This window comes from Rhineura floridana, chromosome 2, assembly GCF_030035675.1.
Source record: "Rhineura floridana isolate rRhiFlo1 chromosome 2, rRhiFlo1.hap2, whole genome shotgun sequence".
In the NCBI taxonomy this organism is placed as follows: Eukaryota; Metazoa; Chordata; class Lepidosauria; order Squamata; family Rhineuridae; genus Rhineura; species Rhineura floridana.
This window is the reverse complement of record NC_084481.1, coordinates 88,186,225-88,202,820: the sequence shown is the minus strand read 5'-3', so window position 1 is coordinate 88,202,820 and position 16,596 is coordinate 88,186,225. Positions and strand designations below refer to the sequence as shown.

The 16,596-nt window shown below is 41.2% G+C and overlaps 1 long non-coding RNA gene across 1 annotated transcript; it reads left to right on the top strand.

The window, feature by feature from the left end:
- The first annotated feature begins 3,344 nt into the window (after window positions 1–3,344).
- LOC133378194 (uncharacterized) lies at window positions 3,345–12,903 on the top strand. The gene is made up of 3 exons (XR_009760911.1): window positions 3,345–3,571; window positions 11,511–11,586; window positions 12,632–12,903. It is a non-coding gene; the product is annotated as an uncharacterized LOC133378194 (long non-coding RNA).
- The last annotated feature ends 3,693 nt before the right edge of the window (window positions 12,904–16,596 follow it).

Below are 16,596 nucleotides of genomic sequence, written 5' to 3'. Positions count from 1 at the left end.
AGTGATAGGAGGTGAATTAGCCATGAGAAGGCTCTTCTCAGTAGCTAAAACACAGTCTCCCCCTTTCATGCTGATTAGCTGTGAGGGATATCTACTGAAGTGGAGTGTGGTCTTGGAGACTCCACAGAGAGTTTGAGAGACAAGGGAAAGTGGAAAGGGTCCATGGCTGTGAAGAAGCATGGCTGTGACTATCATGAAGGGATCCTGCACTTTTGAATTTGCCACTATACTACTGGGCTGGTCCTGTGAGAGAGGCTCCCCTCTTTTGCTTAATGACAAGGGAGGAAAGAGGTGGCAGACTTGTGTGAGTGAGCTTATGCACCCTGTCAAGTCTTTTTTTCTGCCTGGGAAATCTCATGGCTACAGCCATTTCATAAAAGCAAGGTTCTTGTCTCCCTCGCTCTGCCAAATATCCAGAAAGCTATCTGAGTGCTGTTTACTTTGACATTCACCACCCTCTTTGGTGTGGCATATTTAGAATTTTCTGCATTTAAATGGGAAATACTACAACAGCGCAGTAATGTTAACTGCCGAGAGTAGGTAAATGTCAAAGACAACATTGCTTGTGCTATATATATATAAAGAAAACAAGCCAATATGTGATTTCCAAATAAAAAATTAAAGCCTCATGACTGGTGAAAAAATTAGGATTCTAGCCAAGTCTAGATTAATTTTGTGAGATATCTTAGAAATGATAAGGAAGACACCTCCCAAAATTCATATTTATTTCTTGGCACAACTCCTAGAACATTCAAAGGAGAGCAAACATGCACACCTTAATATTTAATAATAGGGGCTATCTTAATGGAAAATATTATGGGATAAAAGGAAGAAGGTGGTCAAAAAGATATATAAGGCAAGAATGGGCTAGAGCTTCTTATAAATACTGAGATTTCTGTGGAAGGTTATAGCATGTCAGTAGAGATGCAGTAGCATCTATGATATGTGCTACTGGGGGTTCTCCCTAGCTCCTCCATGGAGATGGGCTGCTGTCTTCTGCACCATCTGGAACCTCCAAATAATCTTGAGTGGCAGTCCCACCTACAGCATGTATCTACAGTAATACTGCTTTCTGGGTAAACTTTGATCTGACATATGAACTGGAACTGAAATAGGATGAATGAGATTTACCAAATATGCTTTCCACTTCACGTATCATAGCTCCACAGTTTAGTGGGGAGGTGGTAGAACTGACAGGTAAGAAGGATGAAAGGAAAGCCCTGCTGGATCCGACCGAAGGACTGTCTAGTTCAGCACCCTGTTTCCTAAAGTAGCAACCACATTCCTATGGGAAGCTCAGAAGCAGGACACAAGGGCAATAGCCCCCTCCTGCTGTAGTTTTCCAGTGACTGATATTCAGAGGAATACTGCCTCTCACCCTGGAGGTTGTATATAACCATCATGAAGAGTAGCCATTGCTAGCCTTGTCCTCCATGAATTTGTTTAATCCCCTTTTAAAACCTTCTAAGTTGGTGGCCATCACCACATCTTGGGGCAGTGAATTCCATGGTTTAAGAATACACTGAAAGAGGAAGCATTTCCTTTTGTCTGTTCTGAATCTCCCATCATTCATCTTCATGACTCTGGGTTCTTGCATTATGAAAGAGAAAGAAAACCTCTTCCTGTCCACTTTCTGCACACCATGCATAATTTTTGCACCTGTACCATGACCTCCCTGACTTGCTTTTTCTTTCTTTCTTTCAAAAATTAAAAACTCCCAAAGTAACATTTTCTTATAGGGGAGTTTCTACAGTCCCCTGATTGTTTTGGATGCCCTTTTCGGCACCTTTTCTAGCTGTACAATATCCTTTTTGAGGTGTGACTGGAACTGAATCCAGGATGACAGCACATTACACTCATTGAATCTAAAAGTTAAAAAGTCAAGAAGGATCATTCCAAGTTAACATCAGGGAAGACCCCAAAATTGGCAGAAAACCTTTTCCTGAAAAGAATAAAACAATCTGAGGCTGTAAACTCACTAGTCACCAGATCAAAGCCTTTTTGTTAGCCACACCTGAAGGGGGAATGGGTTGATCTGCTGATCAGCTGTAAAATCTCTTTGAAGCTGATTTAAAAAAAAACACTGAAGATGCTCTTACCAGGTTTTACAGTAAAAAGGGGTGGAGTTTGACTAGCATTGTGTGCCCACATTTTCAGAAGAGAGAGGTGGAGATGCATAGGAACTGGCAGAACAGTGAGAGTGTTTCTACACTGAGAGAAGGAAACCTTATCTGGGAGATGGGAGGAGGATGTTAATGAAAATAAATTGGCACCAATCACCAGTAAAATTAATGTTTTTTAAAAAAAATATATTAATTGAAAGGAATAGAAAGGGAATTGGAGTCATGCTATATGTTAAAATATATATCTGTGCACAGAAATACAGGAGGATGAGCTTGGTATCTTCACCGAACAGTGCCAATGTTTTGAGGAGGCATGATGTAGAAGTAATGGGGGACTTCAATTACCCCAATATCTGTTGGGAGATAAATTCTGCCAAGCACAACCCCTTGAAGAAATCCTGACTTGTGTTGGAGATAACTCTCTCCTACAGAAAGTGGAAGAAGCAACTAGAGGATCAGCTATCCTTGACTTGATTCTAACCAACAGAGATGACTTGGTGGATGAAGTGGCAGATGCGGGAACTTTTGGGGAAAGTGAACACATTATACTTGAGTTCTTGATTTCAAAGGAAGTAAAAGCTAAGAGTAGCCATATGCACACTGTGGACTTTAGGAAAGCCAATTTTAATAAACTCAGAACAATGATAAGTAAGGTTCCATGGCAAGCAACCTAATGAGAAAAGGAGTCCAAGATGTGTGGGAGTTTCTAAAAGAGGAAATTCTAAAAGCACAGTGGCAAACAATTCCAACAAGGAAAAAAGGGTGATGACAGCAGAAGAAGCCAATGTGGCTTCACAAAAAGCTTAGAGATTACCTGAAAACAAAGCAGGATACACAGCAGAAATGGAAGGAAGGCCAGCCCACAAAGTACAAACAGGTAGCATGGAATTGCAGAGATGAGGTCAGGAAGGCTAAAGGCGAGAATGAGCTGAGGTTAGCGTGAGATGCCAAAAGCAACAAAAAAGCTTTCTTCAAGTACATCCATAGTACAAGACAGAAAAAAGAAACGGTAAAGCTACTTAATGAGGATGGGAAAATAACAGATAGCAAAGAAAAGGCAGAATTGCTCAGTTCCTACTTTGGCTAAGTCTTCTCTCAAAAGAGGTCTTATGACCCTCCTGGCAAATAACTTGAAGGGGCAGGATTGTAGCTTGAGATTGATAGACAAATGGTCAGTGAATACCTAATCACTTTGGATGAATTCAAATCTGCAGGGCCTGATGAACTGCATCTTAGAGGATTGAAGGCACTGGCTAAAGAACTCTCAGAACCACTGTATTCTCTGTGAAATTGTGGAGGATGGGTGAAGTGCCGGATGACTGGAAGAAGGCTAATGTTGTCCTGATCTTCAAAAAAGGGCAAAAAGGAGGAACCTGGGAACTATAGACCAGTCAGCCTGACATCGATCCCAGGGAAAATTCTGGAGCAGATTAAAGCATGGTCAGTCGGTAAGCACCTTGAAAACAATGCAGTAATTACTCAAAGCCAACATGGACTTATCAAGAACAAATCCTACCAGACTAATCTTATCTCATTTTTTGATTGGGTAACCTCCTTAGTAGACTGTGGGAATGCTGTGAACATAATATATCTCAATTTCAGCAAAGCTTTTGACAAAGTGCCCCATGATATTCTGATTAGCAAGCTAGCTAAATGTGGGCTGGATGGAACAATTATCAGGTGGATCCACAGATGGCTACAGAATCATACTCAAAGAGTGCTTATCAATGGTTCCTTCTCAAACTGGGGGAGGTAACAAGCGGGATACTGCAGGGCTTGGTCCTGGGCGCAGCGCTCTTCAACATTTTTATTAATGACTTGGATGAGGAGGTGCAGGGAATACTTATCAAATTTGCAGATGATACAAACATGGGAGGGGTAGCTAATACCCTGGAGGGCAGAAACAAAATTCAAAGTGATCTTTATAGGCTGGAACATTGGGCTGAAAACAACAGAATGAAATTTAACAGGGATAAATGGAAAGTTCTACACCTAGGGAAAAGAATCCAAATGCACAGCTATAAGATGGGGGCTTCTTGGCTCAGCAATTCTACGTATGAGAAGGATCTTGGAATTGTTGATCATAAGATGAATATGAGCCAACAGTGCAATGTGGTTGCAAAAAAGGCAAATGTCATTTTAAGCCACATTGACAGAAGCATAGTTTCCAAATCATGTGAAGTACTAGTTTCCTTCTATTTGGCACTTGTTTAGCATCATCTTGAGTACTGCATCCAGTTCTGGACACTAACAGATTTAGGGAAAGGGATTAGAGGAAGGCAACAAAGATGATCAGGGGACTGGAAACAAAGCCCTATGAGGAGAGACTGAAAGAACTGGGCATGTTTAGCCTTGAGAAGAGAAGACTGAGGGGAGATATGATAGCACTCCTCAAGTAGTTGAAAGTTGTCACACAGAAGAGGGCTAGAATCTCTTCTCAATTGTCCCAGAATGCAGGTCACAGAATAATGGGCTCAAGTTACAGGAAGCCAGATATCAACTGAATATCAGGGGAAACTTCCTGTTAAAATAGTACGACAATGGAACCAATTACCTAGGGAGGTGGTGGGCTCACCAATACTGGAGGCATTCAAAAGGCAGCATACCTGTTGGGTATGCTTTAATTTGGATTCCTGCATTGAGCAGGTGGTTGGACTCAATGGCCTTATAGGCCCCTTCTAAGTCTACTATTCTATGATTTTCTGATTTTACAATACAAAGAGACAAAGAAAAACAACATACAAAAACCTCTATGTAATATAAAATTTCCAAGAAAAACAAAGTAAGTAGCAATACAGGGAAAGAAATAAATACAAACAGAAGTGTAGTGTCAAATTTGGATGTGCAGGGTCCCTTCACAGTCACAGCCATGCCCTCTCACAGCCACACTCCCTTCTAATATTATACAACCTTCAAAAATTTTAGAATAATCTGACCAGACTTGAATACTGCTTTAGAAGACTCTTCTCAGTGGCTAACACACTCCCCTTTCATGCTGATTGGCTCATAAGATGCTGGAGACATAGGGACCGTGCTGGAATCTCACTCCCCAAAAAGTAAGGGGTCTAAGACCATCCAAGACCCCTGACAAATAACACGGAATGGAGCATATACATACAAAATATTCAATGATGAAATCTTTGAAAGGTAACAGAGGAGGTCCATTTACATATGTTACATCACACAGTACTAAATAAAAGTCAGGTAAAGAGTTTAAAGATATTAAAAGTCAGAAAGCTGAAAGTTTAAGAAATTCATCCTAAGCCATCATTTCACAAAGAAGCATGTGTTGAAGGAAACTGCCAGTCATGCTCTTTGGTAGCCACAAATCTAATAAAACAAAACCATTTTTCATGAAACGTGTCTCTTTTGGGTAGGATCTTTTTGTCTTCTCAGTGGTTTGGTAATTTTTCCATTAGTGCCACTGTCCAGATCTGATTGTACCATTCTTCAGTTAAATTGCAATTAAATTGCTTACAGTTTCATGCAATAACAATACAGACCACAACAAAAAAGAAAATTAGAAGGTCTTTTATAAATAATGTATTGTCTCCTTACCAATGAAAAGGATGAGATATTCCCAACTCCTAGTCAGAAAACAAATGGTTCTAAATAGTTTACATTATGACTCCTGTCCATTTTGGTTTCTCTTAGTTCCTCATTTTTACATCCAGTTCTCCACATTTCCACAACAGTTTGCTATTTTTTTTAAAAAGTCCTCATGAAATTTCATCAATATTTTAGTGTGAATTTATCCTAATAACACACATGGTTGAATGCAGTTTTTCCTAATATACACATTTGTGCAAAGCAATTTCCCCTAATATAAAGCGTTTTAGTATGTTATTTTCACTGATAAATGCACTTTACATTAGTATGCATTTTTGTACACAATGCTTGGCTGAGAACTGCACTGCAAAATTTGGAAAAGTGAGAGTTTCAAAGAGTGACTGTATTTTAGTGTGTGTATTGTTCTGCAAATGTAAATTCTGTAGGTTTGCCCTTAAATGAGAACTGAATTGATTTTCCCTGCTGTCCCTACCAGTGATGCAGTTAGGTCATTTCAGCCTCTGGATTTAATGGTCAGATGGGATAGAGGAGGCTTTGAGATTCCAGTGTCTATTACTTCATTCTTTCAAAATGTGGCAAGCCAGCCCTGCTGCTCTTCATTCTGCTGAGTAGGCACACCCTGGACTTCTGTCACCTGGGGTTCCACAACTCTCACACCCCTAAATGCTATGGTATTCAATCTGGAGCAATCCCTCTCACTCTGTTAGAAGGGGATGTTTTTATTTCCTTTTCAGTCGGGCCCCTCTTTATTTACTGTGGGATACTTATCCCAGCTAGGACCCATCTTCTCACCACATCTCATCTCCTACTATGGAGTGGTTCTCACAAGAGCCAGTGTGGCAAAGTGGTTAGAGTGTTGGATTGGGACCTGGGAAACCAGGGTTCAAATCCCCACTCAGCCATGAAGCTCACTGGGTGACCTTGGGCCAGTCACTCTCAGCCTAACCTACCTCACAGGGTTGTTGTGAGGATAAAACGGGGGGGGGGAGAAACATTCATACCACCTTGAGCTCCATGGAGGAAAGGCTATACATGCAATAATAAATAAATAGATAAATATGATTTTTGTCTATGCGAGGAGCCCCAACCATGTTCAGTTGTGTCACAGGGGACTGGGAAAATCCCAACAACTTCTGCTTATGCTGCACCCTTTTGAAAAGCAATAAGCAGATTATTGTCATGCATTTCTTTACTATTCAAACAGCCCTCACAGCTGCTATAAAAGTCCATTGGTTGTAGTGAGCTAGGAAACCACAAAATTATCTTTGTGCTGATAAATAGGGTTGTTGTCTTTGAGGCAACGCATCTTAAGGTGGCGCTGTTGCTTCATGGTTAGAATAGTTCAATGTTACGTGCCTTATATTCATCACAAACTTTCAGTGCCAGAGATTTTGTCCTGAGTCTGGAGGAAGCCAGGCTTACACCACAGCTGGAGAGTCTGCTTTGAGTTCTGGGTTAATGGAGCCACAGGAAACTGAGGGTGAAGACAGTGGGAGGACGAAAACAGAGCTCAAAGCAAATTCTCCAGCTGCATTGTGGGCCTGGTTTCCTTCTGACCTCACAACTGAAATGGCAGGTTATACATTCCCTCCCCCACAAAAAAGAGGACACAAATTTGCTTATGGTAATGCATATGTATAGACACAAATTTAGAAACAATGACTGAATTTAACTACAAATACAATACATCACACCATAGAGGGGAGGCCACCATATAACTTGTGTGCCTGCTGCATCTGCTAACCAGGGGCTGCTAACTGTTGATGGACAACTTCAGGTTTTGGTCTTCACCCTCCCAGCTTAGGGTCCCTTATCTTTAAACCAGGCTATTACTGGTCAGCCCTCAAACAGAGGACACCTTCAAATAGAGAACTGTCCTCTATAAAGTAGGACAAATAACCACGCCAGACAGTCATCTTAATACCAGTTGGTGGAAACCACAGGAAGGGAGAGTGCTCTTGCACTCTGGTCCTGCTTGCGGGCTTCCCACAGGCATCTAGTTGGCCACTGTGAAAACAGGATGCTGGACTAGATGGGCCACTGGCCTGATCCGGCAGACTCTTCTTATGTTCTTATCCATACCAGCAAATCAAGCAGTGAGGTATTAATCGTGATTTGTGACCCATGTTCCATGTGCTGTAGGTGGCCTATCCCCCTTCTTTTTCTTTTAAAAAAGGCCCACATAATATTTATGAATTAATCCATACATCTGTTGCCTTATGAATTTAAAAAGTGCCACACTTGGCCAGGGCGAAAGGAAGTGTTTGCTAGTGGCACTGCAGGAGCCATGGACAGTAAGCTTCTGCCTCAAACTGCAAAATCACTTTTCTTTTGCTCCATAGATCAACCCTGGACAGGAGTCATTGGGTGTATTTTGAAGGAACAGAGTGAGGGGGCTTAATCACAGAAGGAGCACATATGCACAGCAGGTCCCCTTACTTCATGTCTGAGAGGGCGGAACTAGCAAACATGAGCCCTCTCCCCCGACTGTAACAAGAAAATGGACACCTCCAAATGGAGGAGTGCATCTATAGCCCATTTCTTGTAGATGCATTTCCCCTTCCTTCTCAAGGAAGCTCTTCTGTGGTGCTGGGCCACCAATTTTAAAAATGATTAGAGTACTTCATGGAGGATAAGTCTACCAAAGGCTATTAGTCATGGCAGGTAAAATGTGCAGCTGTGGATACGAATTGCTGATGGCGGCAAGAGGAGACAGAATGCTGAACGGCCTTCAGCCCGATACAACACAAGGAATTCTCAGGTTCTTGCAAACATTTTTCTTACTCAAACGGCAGTATTTGGTCATTAGGAAGGTGCAATTACCTTCGTCTTCCTAGATTAAACTGCCTCTTCACTTGTAAACATCAGTGCCCCCCCCCCGCCAGGATACAGGGAGGGGGAAGAAAGGAAAGGGAAAAAGCTGACCAGAATATCCTTATTAATGGCAGGAAACAGCAGGAAACCATAGAAGGCAGAGTTTAAATCTGCCAGATTGGAAGGAGGCAGGCTGGTAGCATAACAAGGGCAGGCTGTAATATGGTACGGAACTGTTAACCACAAAATGAAATAAACGTTCCTCAGGGAAAGATCTTACACTAATGCCTATTACCCTAATAGCCTTGTGGTTAAATTCAGGGGGTATGGGTTCCATTGTGATGTTGCATTGGTCTTGAACGGGTGGTCTCAGTTTTAAGTCACTTAAAGAGCTGATCATTAAAAGGACTGAGGGCTGTTAACCATGCCACAGTGATTGCCCTGATTAGGTACATAGCACCTCTGGCCAGCAGATGGTGCTGTATTGTCTTCTTACTGCTCAGCTAGTGGTCTCTGTGGTCACATCCCACACCATACATTTAAAGTTATTGAAAGCACAGGGCTTCTCCTATAGAATCCTGAGAACTATAATTTGTTAAAGGTGTTGGGATGTATAGTTCTATGAGGAGTAAGCTCTTTGGGGGGCGTCAAGTGCTTTAAATGTATAGTGTGGGTATGAGCTGTGTTATCATCCTGTTGTTCTGTTCTAAGAAGGATCTGGAAGTCTAGCCATGTTTGTAGTATGTGCGCTTCTGGAGTGACTTGTGGTCATTTAATAAGGCTTGCTCATTTAAGGAAGTATCACAAATGGGTGAGGCAAAAGCATTGTTGCCTAAGAAGAAGTGTACTGTTCACCCAGATAAATCTGGGATCAGGGAGTACTTAGCAGACTTTGAAATTTGGTGAATGAGTAGACTCATGAGGGCAATATTTAAAAAGGGGAGATGACAAATTAGCTGCAGTTTCCTAATGCAGTTTATGGCTCCTAATCTACAGTCAGTTATCTAAATGCTTTGGGCCTAACTAGATGCAATGCTGAACCAGGTTGAGGAACGTCAGGCCCATTTAGTGCATGCAGCCCTTAAGGCTTCTCTGTCCAGCTCTTGAGTCTCTTTCTAGGCTATGCAGCCCTGTAGCCAGCCTTCCTAGTTCCTCTAGGACTGATTTCATCCTTTGCCATCAAGTAATCAAGAAAAATTAAAAAAATAGCTGCTATGATTGTGAGTATAATGAACGCTTTAAAAGAGTGAAGTCATTTTCACATCAATTTTATCTCTTTATTTCACCCTTTAGCAATAAGCACCCAATCTTGCTCTACTCGTTATAATAACTGCGGAATAAACAAACTCTTCCTTCTTACTGCAGGCAACAAAACATGCTTCTTTATTGTCGGCTGGGTAGAGAACACAACATAAACTGAAACTAAAGCAGAACAAAAAATAAGTCCATGGGATGGAGTCTAATGCTAGCAGATAATACATAGTTCTAATATTTAATTCTTCAAGGCTCACATTACTATATAGACTGCTTTCCCCCCCAGGATCACTTAAGTAATTAGAGGGTGACTACAATTATGAAAAATCCACCCTCAGTTAGGGAAAGTCTTGAATGAGCAGACTTTTTGGGGCTCTTCCAGATGAGGCTTTTGTTGTGTGTTTGTCCTGTCTTATTCACTGAATTTTTCAGAGGATCCTATCCTCAAATTGCTCCTGTTCTGAAAACTGTTCTTGAAAACAAGCCATCATTCTTTAAATGGAGGTTGTCATTGTCTGTCATCTCATGAATTAAAAAGAAAACAATTCCCCCCCCAAGGGGGGTACTACCATTTGCCCCACCCTAGTTACAAGCCTGGGTCTATGTTCCTAACTGGCTCTGCTCTAAGCCCCCCTTTGGAGTTAATCAGTAAACAGGTATAATGTTTCTCATTTAGTGGATGGTGGAAGAAGATGTGTGGTGTGGGAATTCATGGTGTGTGTGTGTGTGTGTGTGTGTGTGTGTGTAGAAACCTGACTTTTGCCCGGCTGCAAAAGTCACATCTATTGCTCTGCGCACGTTAGTGGCCCTGCTCAACATTTGCATATGGCCCCCAGAAGGTTCCCCATGAAAGAATGTGGCCCTTGGTTTGAAAATGATTCCCAACCATCAGTAGAAACCACAGCATGGTTTTAATAGGAAGTGCACCCCCCTGGATTTTCACTGGGGTGGGAGTGCATATGAAGAGGAGCTTTAAACCTTCTCTCCATCCACTGTGAGCCCAATGACCCTCCCAATGGCTCCTATTAAATTAGAACAAACCCCTGTTGTGTTTAGCATCACGTCTAGTTTAGCTGCGTGTCTAGTTAGTCCTTCAAAGTCACCATGATGGGAAGTCTGGCCCTTTTGAAATACAGGGAAAAACTGCAAGCTTGGAGGAGTCAGAAGGGGGAGCCTCTATACTGTATTTTTGTTCATGTGCACCAGGAAGGCTGTTTGATAGAGCTTTCTCTGCTCATTCCTGTCCAATGGAGGGTTAATTGAGCTAAAACTTGCTGGAGAGATCAGGAGCTGGCAATGCAAAAAGCGGCCTATATTCATTGGCAAGCTATGACTGAATCCTGTGCGAAGAGTTAGGGCTTATCCACACGGGAGCATTTGTTCGTATAAAGGACACTTTTTAAACCTTCATTTTCAATTTGCACCATCCAAAGAAAGGCTCAATTCCAGCTTCAAACACTCTGTTATCTATTCACACTGGGATCAATCATGTTATGTAGGGGCTGATTGTTCCAGAGCAGCCAGAAGTTGCTTCTCAGCCCTCGGGACACAAAATGAACAAGGGGGGAGGAGGGAATGGGCATTGAGAGGGGACACACCCACCTAAAAGCATTGGAGCAAAGCACCTACAAGGAGGAGCGCAGCGCAGTTGAGACTTTTTTTTATCCCATTTTGTATTATCAGGGCTTATCCACACGGTGATTTACTGTGTGTCTGATGCTACTTGCATCCCCCTTTCTTTTTTTGTAGATCTACATTGACTCCAGAAAAATATACAACAATCACAGCAACAAAAGAAGAAATTTAACAGATATACTGCTTACAGGTAATGGAGTATACTAAATCCTTTTACACTTATTGCTGTCGATAATCTGAGTCCCTCTCTATTCCTCCCATATGTTAACAAGAAATTAAACAACTAAACTAATTAACTGACTAACTGAACCCTGCAAAGGAAGCCATAGAGGTAATTATTTAAAGAGGTATTAAAGTTGTCAAATGCTGAGTGGGACATAACATTATCAAATTCCATTCATTTCTTAACGTGTATCGGCACCAAGCAAAGATTGATATAATACAGTAAAGGTGATCAAGCATTCCATATCCATACATATTGTGCTGGAGGGATCATATTATTAACTTCATCATTAACAAAACAAATGAAACTATACCATTCTCCTATAAAATAGTCAGTTTTTACTTGCCCCCTGAATACTTTTGATTTAGCAGTGATTTTTTCTGCCACAGCCAGTTGCCAGATGTTTTTATGCCAATAATCAACTGCGGCCCCAATAAAGTCCCTCGAGAACCTGGCTAGGGTTAATTGAGCAGCTGTCAACAGTTGCCTGACTAATCCTTTGTATTTTAAGTCTGCATTATTTCCATCAAACAGATTAAGTAATGCCAGTTGGGGGGTCATGTCCAATGGCCATTTAACTATAACTTTAATCTGGGTAAAAACCATTTTCCAAAATCACCCTGGGGCATGACCACCACATGTGATAATACATACCCTTCATTTGACATCCTCTCCAACAAACTGGAGAAGAAGACGCTATTATTCTAGAGAGCAGAGTCGGAGTGATGTACCACCAATATGCCAATTTAAGTATTTGTTCTTTAACTTGTGTTACAGGGATATCCAAGGCTGGCCTATTCCACAATTTTCTCCAATCCTGACCTTCTATAGTTATACCTATGTCATTTTCCCATTGCTGTTTAAGGTCTGTGAGATTGCCCATACCTTTATCTATTAATAGTGTATAAATGTTAGAGATTTGACCTTTAGCTACAGAAGTTGTGTTAACCACTATCATTTCAAAAGCTGATAGCTTTTTCAATGCTTACATTTTTGTTTCTTCCTTTGTTAGAAAAGCTGTCAGTTGTCGCCACTGAAACCACCCTAAAGGAACTTCATTTAAGATTATCCTAATTTCTTCCTCAGATAACATCCTGCCATCTTTGTAAAAATCCCTTAGCCTATAAAGGCCTTTAGACTTTGAGTCTCGCCATGGAAATATTCTGTATTTATTACAAAAATTGTGGATGAAAGAACAAAGGCATCAATGGAGAGACCTATGAGGAAATGGATTTTACTCTGTGAGACCGACATCGATATAAGGCTGCTGTGAAGGGATTGTCCTGTATTTGAGCTATGGTTTGTTTATTTTGTGGTGTATAAAATAAAGAACTTATGGTGTACCCTTTTAAATGTCTGTTTTCCGTTGATATCCATCTCTTTTCCTTGTCTTCTCCTCTCAAAAAATCAAGTGGTATAATTGATTAGTTTCATAATAAGAGCGGATATGAGGGATTCCCCAGCCCCCCCCCCGTCCTATTTGCCTGTAATGATATTGTTGTCTGAGCTGGGGGTTTTTCTTTGAAAAAATAAAAGATTCTATTTCTCATTACCAAATATTCAGTTGCTTGTCTGGGATCCATATTGGTAAGGAGTGAAATAAAAAGGTTAATTTAGGAAATACTGTCATTTTAATTGTAGTTATTCTAGCCAATAAAGATAAATTTAATTTCCCCCATGCTTTCATTAAGGCAGTGATAGCAGACCAAACTGCTCTGTAAATAACTAAAAACAACTTTTAAAAATCCCTTGTTATTTGTACTCCTAGATACCTAATCTGTTTTCTTTGTAAGGAGATGCCCAGAGAGGAGGCCACCTTTCTCTGGACATCAGGGGAAACATGGTAGCAAAGCATTTCAGATTTTTTATAGTTTGTTTGTAACCCTGATATTAAATAAAATACTTCTAGTTCCTGGCGTAAAACTGGGGCCACTTGTTCAGGATTTTGCACCATGAGTGCCAAATCATCGGCATAGAGACAGAATTTATGTATTTGTCCTCCCATCTCCACCCCTTCTACATTTCGGTTTTCTCTACGACGGTCTGCTAATGGTTCCATTATTAATAAAAAGAGGAGTGGAGATGGGGGCAACCTTGCTTCGCTCCCTGACTAATAGTGATTGGTTGAGAGTCCATTCCATTTACATTAATCACAGCCTGAGAAGAAGTGTATACAACGCATTAATGACTTGGTTTAAAAGTCTACCCAAATTCATTGTTTTAATAATCAATTTTTTTAAAATCCCAGGAGACACAATCAAATGCTTTATATATATCGAGGGAAATCAAAGCAAGAAGGGATGCTGATTTTTTACTAAAATGAATTGTATTTAAAACTCTTCTGATAGGATCTGCAATTTGACAGTTGGAAATAAAACCACTTTGATCTGGATGTATCAATTTAGGGAGTAATAGATTCAATCTTTTTGCTAATAAAGTTGTAAACAATTTATAATCATTATTCAATAAAGATATTAAAAAAATGTAAATGGACTGCCTTCAAGTTGATTCCGACTTATGGCGACCTATGAATAGGGTTGTCATGGTAAGCGGTATTCAGAGGTGGTTTACCATTGCCTTCCTCTGAGGCTGAGAGGCAGTGACTGGCCCAGGGTCACCCGGTGAGCTTCATGGCTGTGTGGGGATTCAAACCCTGGTCTCCCAGGTCGTAGTCCAGCTCCTTAACCACTACACCACACTGGCTCTCAATAAAGATATTGGATAATAAGAACCTAATTTGGTGGGGTCTTTAAAAGGTTTGAGCAGTACTATTATTCTTGCTTGCTTCCAAGTAGGAGGAATCGGGGCTTCATGTAGGATTTCATTAAAAAGTACTGTTAATGAAGGAATCAAAATGTCTTTAAAGAATTTATAATATTCACTAACAAAACCATCTGGGCCAGGTGCCTTGTTAGTTTTCATAAATTTAAACATTGCTCTCACCTCATCCTCTATTATGTTGGCATTTAAAATTTCACGATGTTCTGCTGTAACTGTTGGCAAATTAATTTCTGATAGGTATTGAGTCATTAATTCTCGATTAGAGGGAGGTTGTCTGTATAAACCTGTAAAGTGATGTGCAAATGCCTTGTTAATTTGTTCTATATTCCTTGCCAATGTGCCATTTTGAGTTTCTAAATAGCAGATTATTTTCTTTCGTTGTTTAAGCTTAATTTTATCAGCAAGCAATTTAGAGCTTTTGCTACCAAATTCATATCTTTGGTTTATATATAATAATTTAGTCATTTTGTTTGATTCCAACAGCTCCAATTTTTGTCATTTTTGCATTAATTGTTTATAGATTCTGTTAGAGCTCATTTGGTTGTATTGATGAAATAATAGTTACACTGCTTGCTTCAACTTATCAATCTCAAGTGAGTTCCATTTTTTCAATTCTTTAATTGAAAGTTCTTTAATGCAAATGCCTCTAATGACAGCTTTCACTGCTTCCCATTTCATAATTGTAGAGACCTCAGGAGTATCATTCTCTTTGAAATAATTAAGAAAAGCTTCTTGTATTTTATCAGCACTTGGGCGATGAGTTAAAAGTTGTAAATTAAACCCCCAAATTCTTGTATGTGGGGCTGTGATTAAAGGATTAATTTTTGAAGAAATTGAGGTATGGTCTGTAATATAAATGTCCCCTATAGAGTCTTTCTTCAATGCTGAGAAGAGGCTGTCTGATATTAATATATGATCTAGTTGAAAAGGAATTATGTATTTTTGAGTGAAAAGTATGGCTATGATCCTTTGGGTGCAATTTACCCCATGCATCACAGAAGTTATGCATAGCCAGAATGTGATAAAATTTTAAGTTCTTCTTCTCTAAACCATGTGTACTTTTCAAGATGCGTTTCTGATGAGAGCCTAACTGAGCCATAGCTGGGTCCAAACCACTAGGAACCACTGAGGAAGGTGAGAGAAACCCAGCAGGACCCACACCTTGCTGCTGTGGCCTCCTGCAAAACTCCATCTACAGGCTTCCTGAGGTGTCAATTGCTACCCCCTGCAAGGCCTTGGGTGCCAACTGAATCCAGTTGGGTCTAACAAGGAAGAAGACAACTGCCAGAGGGTGGGGAAGAGAACTCCCCTTCATAACAGCCACCTCTAGCCAAGGCCCCCCTCCTCCAGTGTCAGGCTTCTTTTAACATGTGCTGGGGTAGGAATAATCAGGGGCCTGCTATTGAGGTAATATTGGGCAGGGGACGTAATAGCGGTGGGAGGCAGACTGGCCGTTACAGGGGAAGGGATATAAGACATCTTCGTGCTTGCATCCCTTCTAGTCCCCCTTCCAACCCTCGGGACACTGGTAGCTATGCTGGGAACTCCTTGGATCTTACTTTCCTGCTGATGAATGCAAGGTCAATGACTAATAAAACCACTTTAATTCAGGACTTAATCCTGGATGAATGCGCTGACCTTGTTTGTATTACCAAAACCTGGCTAACTGACCAAGGCGGAGTAGGTCTCTTCCAGCTCTGCCCACCAGGTTTTGTGGCAATCCAGCACCCTAGATCCAGGGGATGGGGAGGTGGGGGTCACAAACTATCTCCCCTGTCAGGTACCCTGTCCCTAATACCTCCAGCTTTGAGTGTGTGTGCCTGGCGTTGGGTCAGGGAGACAGAGTGGGGATACGGTTGGTGTACCATCCACCCTGCTGTCCAACAGTCTCCTTCCCTGAGCTGGTGGAGCTGGTCTCAGCATTGGTGTAGCAGTTCCCCAGGTTGATGGTCCTGGGTGACTTCAACATACACACCGAGGTTAGATTCGCAGGTCCAGCTCATGACTTCATGGCTGCCATGACAACCATGGGGCTGTCTCTAATATCATCTGGACCGATGCATGTGGCAGGACACACACTTGATCTTGTGTTCTGTTTGGGACAGGAAGAAAGTGATCTGAGGGTGGAGGGGTTCTTAGTGACTCCGTTGTCATGGACAGATCACCACCTGACAAGGTTTAGACTTTGTGCCCCCG